This window comes from Arachis ipaensis, chromosome B04, assembly GCF_000816755.2.
Source record: "Arachis ipaensis cultivar K30076 chromosome B04, Araip1.1, whole genome shotgun sequence".
NCBI lineage: Eukaryota > Viridiplantae > Streptophyta > Magnoliopsida > Fabales > Fabaceae > Arachis > Arachis ipaensis.
The window spans coordinates 114,000,158-114,009,889 of record NC_029788.2 but is presented as its reverse complement, the minus strand read 5'-3'; positions in this window follow the sequence as shown (position 1 = coordinate 114,009,889).

Sequence of the window (9,732 nt, the reverse complement as noted above, 5' to 3'; positions counted from 1 at the left end):
TCCATAAGCAATAGCAGAGAGCGTGGAAGTAGAAGAGATGAGGTGAACAATAAAATAGTATAATTTAATTGTGATTCAGGTTACAATCTCTGTTTGGGGAACAAACTGTGAAAGTGAAATTTCATTCCCTTGTACCACTGGAGTTCTTTTCTTTGAAACTGATTTAGGTAGTTTCTTCTTCTATATTTTTTATCTTTGTCTACAGTTATAAATAACATACAATTCATATAAAAATAATGATAAGATTATGGACACAACTTTGAGAGATATAACTATGAATTTACTCACTACTGGATCTATAGTAGTACTGCAGAATTGACATTCTAACTATTTTTTTTTTGCTCCCTGAATCTATATAAATTATTGTTTAAATATGATCAATTAAATATCTGAGCATTTTATTTATAGACAATTAAACCCCTCATCAAAACTTAGCTTTTCATATATAGGACTAATTGAACCCTAAGTGATTATACCATTGTGGTGTCGGTAGAGTCCACTGATGCAACACTCTCTTTGCTAGCTCTTCTTTTCTTCTTGGTCATATGCATTCAAGTAAGATCTTTAGGGGGATTAGAGTAACTCTTGTAGTAATGACCTTTTTTTTACCACACTTGTTACATACAAGTGACTTCAAATGTCTTCCTGACCTTGTTGGAATGCATCTCTCCCTCAATATTTTTTCTCTATATTATCAATTATCTCTGGCAGGTCTACAAGATGATCAAACATATATAAAATTCATCCATACTCCTACCATTATTGTTCACCCTATCTCTTTCACTCCCACACTCTTTGCTACTGTACTGCTCATGGAGGTTTAGTGTTCCAAACATGAAGTAAAGGGAGAGATGACGAAAATCATCTAATAACGTCTTCTGGGAGCAGCAAAACGACATCGGTCGTGCTCACGTGAAACATGATAGATAGACTCCTGTCCTTTCTAATAAGCCATGTGAGCATCTAACATCCATCTTACCACCTTAACCTTCCACCTCAGTTGCTTAATGAGACACATCAATAAGTTTTGTTACTCTTTAGTGACAAAAATGACAGAAAAAATACATTGACAAACAGAGCACATCGATTGTAACAGTGAAAGTTGTATGTCTCATCTATTCCAATTATTACTTGGTCTAGCGATTTCGGGTTGTTTTGAGAATGAGTTTGGGTTATTGTCTAATATCACCACTTGATCCAACTCACGACCTGTTTCTGACAGATCCTTCACCAACCTCTCGTCTACTGGATGGCACGAGTCCCGGTAAAGCCTGTGCGACACCGACACGTACCGGTTGTCCTGATCAAGCTTGTCAAGCACCAGCTCTGCGTACTCCCGCAGCGCTGCCGTGAAAATCACCACCTTAAACTTCGCCGCCAATGCCGACAGGAACTCCTCCTAGCCGGAATGCTTAAGGACGTAGAACTCAATCTCCGCGCCGTCGATCACAGCCCTCACGACGAAGTCGTAATGCTCCGGCACCGGCGAGGGCTTAGTGGACCAGAGTCTCGTCCAGGTCGAAGAACATTGTCTTCCTTTTTTGGTGGGAGGGCTGTGGCGGAAGATGGGAAATCTTGGTGCTATCGACGTCTTGGAAGGATAAGGCTTTACGAACAGATGCAAAGGGATCCTCGAAAACTTGGAAGTCCAAATCGTTGGGCGCCGGTGCTGTTTTGGTCTTCTTGAGGAGTTTGTAGGGAATGTTGTTGTTGTTGTTTTTGATCTTGTGGATTGAGTTTGGTGAGGAGCCTAAAAATGTGGCGGTGGATAGACGAGGATGGCTGTGGAGGCAAAGACCGCGTTTCTCAAGGGCAATTTCTTCCGCAAGCTACGACGGCTTCCGTGGAGGTCCTTTAGCAATTTGATTATTGTTTTATTTGTCTTTGAAATTATTGTGTTTAATCTTCTTCTTGGTATGGTTCTTTTTTTTAGATGAAAACAGAAGAAAAGATAAGAGGAATGATAAAATTCTAAAAATAAAATCACGGCCTTGAAAATCGAACCGGTCATTAAACTGTTTTAGCTACTAGTTTATTGGTTTAGTGGTTCAATCAATTCGATCGTGGTTTTTAACTACTAATTTATTAATTTATTAATTCAATGATCCAATTATGATTTAATTGAAAAAATTATTTTATAATAAAATAATAAATAAAATATAAATAAACACACTAATATATAATTATAATTTAATATAAATTTTAAAATATTATCTAAATTAAAAGTATTACATAAACCACAATTTTATGATCACATTCAAATATAAACTCAAAAGTCAAATAACAAAAACAACCAACCAAACATAAAATGTCAACATCCAAATTTATCATCAATTATCAAAATCTGTTATAACTTGCTGCAGATTTGTTTCGTTGATATCATTACCTTCATTTCTACTACTTGGACCAGAAAAATCAAGTGGTCCAGCATAAAATGTAGGACTACTATCACGACGACGACCACCACCACCACTTTGATCTAAATCAGCATCAATATCATCTAAAGAAATATATAACACATTATCAATAAATTAAAGATTAAAGTTATTGTAATAAATTGATCAAAAAAATGAACTATAATACTTACGAAGCAAGTCTTCAATGTTACTAGGAAGATCAGGCTCTTTTTCAACAACCTCTTCCGTCACCCAAAAGTCAACCAAATTGACACTTTCATAATCAATTAGATCATATTGCACCTTTTGCTTTCTTTTTTGTCTTCTCTTCCTAACAAATTAAAGACAATATATAAAAAATAGTATAACATGTTTACTACACAGAATCAAATGATATGAAATGAAAGTATGAAATATATATTACCTGGATTTAAGATGCAAATTATATGTCACATATACAATATCATTTAGCCTATCATGCTCCAATCTATTACTTCTTTTGTATGAATTTGATAAAAAAAAAACTCCAATTCCTTTTACACCTCGAAGAAACAGATGCTTAGCTAAAGATGCGAACTGCCATATTTTGTAAACATGGAACAGAACCAACAAAGAACCTCCACCATTCATTTACAGGTTACAATTCCATAACCCAACTATTAGTTATCAAATTAAGGAAATGAAAACATAAAAGTAGTTACTATCAAACAGATATTCTTACTAGGTTGAAGATTTTTTGCAGCTCGAAAAACTTCAGGCTTATCAAAATTATTAACCTTGCAATGCAATATAACAAGATCAAGTAAACCTCGCATGGCATCCGGTGCTTCTTTATAATTTTCATCGAAAAAGAAAGCAGGATTCAAGAAATAAGCTGCTACATGAAGATTTTTTTTTTCAAATGTTTATCCCATCTTGAGTTGATAATCTCTGTGTAAGGCTTATATGTAGTCTTACTATGCTTGAACATTTCTTTGATTGCATTTTCTGCCCTCATCGTACCTTCATAGACATATCTCAATGATGGTTTATCATCAGCATTTACAATCCTCATCAATTTAGTCAACGGATTCACAAGTTTGTATGCAGTAAAGCAATCATCCCAAAATTTATTATCTAGGATAATTGCATGCACAACTCTATCACTAGCACTCCTTTTTAATTTGTGTCCGGTAAAGTGTGCATCTACAACCAATGCTTGTAAATCCGCTTTGTGCTCAAAGATATTCTTCAATGTGATGAAGACAGTCACAAAACAAGTTACACCTGGACAAACAATCTCCTTCCAAGGAGTTCTTTGTCTTAGCTAGGACAAGAACACCATATGATTATACACAAACACTGTAATCTTCAAAGCACGTGATGCAAGGTTAAAAATATGCCGCATGCTACTTATAAGCAGCACAAGGTGACCAGTGAATATTCACAAATTTCTGATTGATAAGCCTACCAGCAACAACATAATTCGCCGCATTATCAGTCCTTACATATACAATATTATCAGGCCCAATCCATTCAATCACCTCCGAAAACAAGTAACACAAGCTTGAAGCATTTTTTTACCACATTTGAAGCATCTACAAATTTCACAAAGCACAACCCTTTCGAATAATAAACCAAAAAATTAATTAATGTTTTTTGCCTTTGATATGTCCAACCATCAGCCATGAGGGTACATCCGGTTTCTTTCCATGCAGTCTTATAGCTATCAACAACTATTTAACACTCTCTTTTGAGATCGGCTAACAAGTGAACCGTCAACTTATCATAAGAAGGACCTTTATAACTAGGCCTAATGGCAGCAACACCATCCAATGTATCTTGAAAAAATAGTGACATAACCGCATTGAAAGGAATCCTACAATCTAAGAGCCATTTAGGCACTCGTGTATCACCCTTACTATCAAAATGTCACACTTCTGGTTGCGCCACTCTGATAACGAGGATATTACGACGACTTACATATACTTAATGGTAAAATAGGAGCCTTTTCAACTCAAATCCATGTAAATTTTTCTTTGAAAAACTGGAAATTCTTTTTCTTGAAAACGTACGTACATACATACACAACCAAGCACATCACTTCTTATTTTTATATATATACATGTTAACTAGAGTCTTTAAACAATAACTTATAACATCTCAAACATTATGATCACGACTCCTATCCCTCTTACAAAAATATAATAACAACAAAAGTGAGGAAAAAACTATAACTAATATATCCAAACCAAAAACAACATAGCTAAGAACTCAGTGAAACTTCATAAGCTTCCTCGGTCGTTCTGAAAAGAGAAGTCTGTAGGGAGTGAGAACATCATCCTCACAGGTTCTCAGTAGAGGGTTTAAGAATTGTCATAGAATGATACGTATAAAAGAAGAGTGAACTTCAAAAGCAATGATAAGCATTCGTCTTATGAATCTTTTTGAAAACCAATGATTTAACATCTAAAGATCCAAACCTTTTCAATTAAACCATCAGTTACTTATCCAAAATCCAAAACTCATATTTCCCTTATAAAAATCCCAAGCAAAAAGAACATTTCCAACATTTCACTGCTTACTAAGGAACCATTCGAACCAAACTTACCATTAATTCATCTAATCACGGCTTCCAGCCCAAAATAATATCACATCACAGCTTTCGGCCCAACACAAAATCAAATCACACTCCAACTACCATAATCCAAACCAACAGTCACAATCACAAGTAATGCAGTTCAAACACAATCACGAGTAATTACATCAAATATAGTAATTAGCAGTTAAATAGAATTATTCACATAGGCAAACCAAGTACAATATGCACACCCAAATAATGTCATATAGATGCACATGATGCATGACTTTCCTACTGACCATGAGCTCACGCATCGATTATGTTGCCAGACCCGACTCGGGTAAGCGGGATTTAACCACCATCTTTACCGTAGGTTCCACAAGCAAGCGAGATCACACTAACCGTCCTTGTCCGGAATACACAAGTGGGATTTAACCACCGTCCTTGATAATCATAATAAACAACGAATAAGCAGGATTTAACCAACCGTCCTTACTGGGTACCTCGAACGAGCAGGATTTAACCATCGTCCTTATCCGGGTTGCAAACACAAACAATACGCAAACAGGATTCACCACTGTCCTTTCCAATTCAGTGATCATATTTCCATAATATTCACAATCAATCATGCTTAGAATCATAATCAAACTTAATCATAAACATAATCAAAATCGGCACCATAAGTCTTTATATTTATATTTATCACGAGGATAATCGTCCACAAATCGTGAGTGGAATAACACCACTATCCTCACCGTGGGCGGAATAAAACTATCATCCCTATGAATCCACAACGCACTGAGCAAGCGGGATAGCACCGCCATTCTTGCCAGGCAGTCAATTAATATCACATATTTCTTTAATCATATTTCATTTAACAAATTCTTTATCAAGGAATTACTCAAGTTAATCTATCATATTCACCAGCAGTAGCATTTTTAAAATGGTTCTCATACTACATATGGAGGTTAAGGGATTTTACAAACCAGCCAAAAAGGTTTTACAGTTCAAAACAACATTCAAGCGTTCCCAAGACTCAAAACCTTTTTCTTTAACCAACTTAGGAAATTTCTCAAAAGTCTCAAGATTCAAGTTAATAGTCAAATTCGTCTCTGAAAGATCACTCATGCTTCAAATTAGTCCTCAAAAGATTATTTTAGTCATATTAATTCTTGAAAGATAAAACGTAAGTCAAATTGGTCCTTCTATTAGTTAGATGATGACGTGTCACGTTAAGCGCCATGTGGCATGATGAAGTGGTAGGTTAATGTCACGTGTCACAAGATGATTGGTTGACGTGTTAGGTCAGTGACACCTAGCATGCCACATGTCACTTTACATATAAAAAAGTTATTTATAATCAAAATAATCCCTGAAAGTCCAGATGTAAGTTATTTTCATCCTAAAATATTAAAAATTAATCAAATTAGTCCTTATATAAATTTCTTTTATTTTAATTTTTTAAAATTATAATTTTTCTTATTATTTAATATATATGGTAAAACTCAATAATTAAAAAACTAATTTGTGGAATCACTTGTTGAATCTTAATATTTTAATATATTTTTAAAATAACTACTATATTTATTTAATGAGATCTAAAAGATTAAAACGTTTAAGATAACTACTATATTTATTTCGTGAAATCCAAAATATAGTAGTTTGGATATTTTGGATTTCACAAAATAAATATAGTAGTTATTTTAAATATTTTAATATTCTAGATCTCACTAAATAAATATAATAGTTATTTTTAAAAAATTATATTAAAATATTATAATTCATAATCAACAATAATTTGATAAACTCATTTAAATAAAAAAAATTCACATAAAAAATTACAACTTGAAAATATAAAATTTTAAAATACAAATGACAAAATAACTTTAGGGTAAATGACAAATAGGTCCCTGAGCTTTTAATTCGTGGACATTTAACTCCCTCAAGACTGAAAAATACAAAACGATCCCTGACATCTCAAAACGCCGTACAAATTGGTCCTTCCGTTCAATATGCTTCGCAACACGTTATGGATTTAGATTACCTAGCGCTTATGTGGCGTAATAATGGATACGTGTCTCCAAGATGCTGTGAACGGGGCTGACGTGGTCCACTGTAAAAAATTATGGGACATCGCGGTCCTTATACACTAAGATGACGTCATTTCGGAAAATATTTTGCAATGGTTCTTATGAGATATGCCAATGATGGCTATATCAGTCACAGACAATTACAGGAAGCCCTAGCACTTACGCTTTTCCTCCAAAAAATACAACACTTCGTCTCCATATTGTCGTTGTTGTTGTTTCGTGAAGTAGTTCTATTGAAGCTTCGTGGTTCAATCTGCGTCCGCCGTGGAGAGTGGTAAATACATTGTTGTTCAAATTTGTTATCAATGTCGTAGGATGAGATTTATATGGACTATAAGTGAGTGTAGTAGCTGATTAGTTGTGGGGTTAGTCATTTGTCGGGTATTATTTAGTGAGGTTTTGGAGATTTTGATAATAAGGGTTAGTTTTGTGTTATGTTGTGTATTGAAAAATGTTACAGATAGTTGATGTATTCGGTGTTCCTGTGTTCCATCATGGGGGCTACTTTTTAAGGACACCTACATGTGAGTCAGTCTATCTGCATGGTCAAGTTTAGAGGTTTTTGTCGATGGACTTGGATTTTGCCAATTTTAGAGATCTGTTCATGATGTTCAAAGGACTGGGATATCAATCGTATAAGGAGGCTTACTGGTATGATCCAAAAAGCAAAGATATAAAGTCAAGGTTGCATGTACTAAGGAGGGATGGAGGGATCAACCAAATGCGACAAGCAAAGTTGAGGAACAAAGACACGGATGAGTTTTACATTTTTTTTACCATCCTGTTGATCAACCTCAGATCGCAGATGGTGATTGTAAGAAAAATGATGAGGTTGAGGAAGAAGTCGATCCAAATGATTTGGAGAAGTTGGATGACTCATCTACTGATAATGATAAGCGATGGCAGTGAGGAAGATGAGCTGTATAAACCACCACCTGCTGGTTATGAAAGTGAGAATGAGAGTAGTGAAGATGATGAGAGCAGAAGGGCTAGAGCTGCCAAAGGGAAGAGGAAACAAGTATCTCCATCGTTGAGGAAAGGGGTTGAACCCAAGGAAAAGCAAAAAAAACAAGCAACACATGAGTCTAAAAGGTATAGATTTAAAGTAAGAAGGGTGGGTTCATTTGGAGAAGGTTCCTCAAGGTTCACTGGGCCTATTAAACAGCCCAGCACAAATGGGTCAGGAAGACAGCCCAATAGAGTTAGGCTTGCTAGGGAGCCCAACATGAGGCCAGCCATTGCAGAGTATGTCAGCGATCTAGACATAAAGGATGAGGACATTATGTTCGAGTATGAATCTGAGGAGCTGCATACCCCTGTCTCATTGGAGGATGAAGGGAACAAACCACACTGGCCAGAGTTTGATGAATAGTATGGCTTCGGAGAAGGCAGATTTGAGCTTGGCACAAGATTTCCTACAATAAAAAGGTTCAAGGAGGTTGTGAATGATTCATTTATTGCTGAGGGGAGGGAGTTGGTCTGGATTAAAAATGATAGGAAAAAGGTTAGAGTTGGCTGCAAGGGTGAGAATTGTCCTTGGATTGCCCATCTCTCTTACAATAAATAGCTACAGTATTTTTTATTCATTATATTAATATTCTTTTTTCAATAAATTATTGAATAATTATGGTATAATAAATACAAACTAATTAATAAATTATTCAAATTTAAAAAATATCATTTATTATGAAACTAAATAAATAATTCTCAAATATAATTTTTAAATATATATAATACAAAAATAAATTGAAAAAGATATCATTTAAAGAATAAAGACAAATAAACCCCTAATCAAATTGAATTTTGAGATAATTAGGCCCCTGTCCATTTCTGAACCTGATACGTCACCGTTTTCTGTTTAAAGTTGACAGAAAAACACCCACAGAGACCGCGTTGTGTTACGGAAGTAGAGGATAGGGACCAAAGTGGATCGTTTTTATCTTGAGGGGTCGCGTTGTCATTCTGAAAAATGGATAGGAGTCGAGTTGGTAGTTCACTCTTAATCAATTATTCGACAACTATTATTACAAAAAAAAAAATTAATACCTAGAGCTAGAAGCTGGATCCTGGAAGGCTGGAACAGAGCAGAGCTGGCGGTGGTGTGGAAGTGGCTGGGAAGACAGTGGCCGACGCGGTGGTGTGGAACAAAGCTAGCACCGACGGAAAGTGGTGTGCGACGGAGGCAGGAGGTGAGACTGGCGATGGAGGCAGGAGGCAAGACCGGCGACGATGGCTTCGATTTTTGAAGCTCAAATGGTGGTGGCTAGACGGACGTCGCGCCGGTGACTTCGAAGCTCGAAGTTGGGACGGTGGTGGTGGCTAGACGAACTTGTGTCGACGGTTTCGATGAAACAAATTGGGACTGGAGTCTGGACTGCTGCTTCGCGTTGTGGAAGTTGGAGAGTAGAGGGAAGAGGGGTTAGGGAATTTAGGGTTGTCCATCCTTGCACGACGAAATGCAGCCATTTTTGTTAAAATTCAAAAACCGACTGGATCACAGTTCAGTTCGACCGATCGATTCTTGGCCGGTTCAACAGTCCAACGTCGATTTTCAAATCGGTTGGCTTTTTCTTTTGTCTGAATTGTATTTAGCAGCTTGGCCGGTTCAACAGTCCAACGTCGATTTTCAAATCGGTTGGCTTTTTCTTTTGTCTGAATTGTATTTAGCAGCGGTTTACAATTTAAT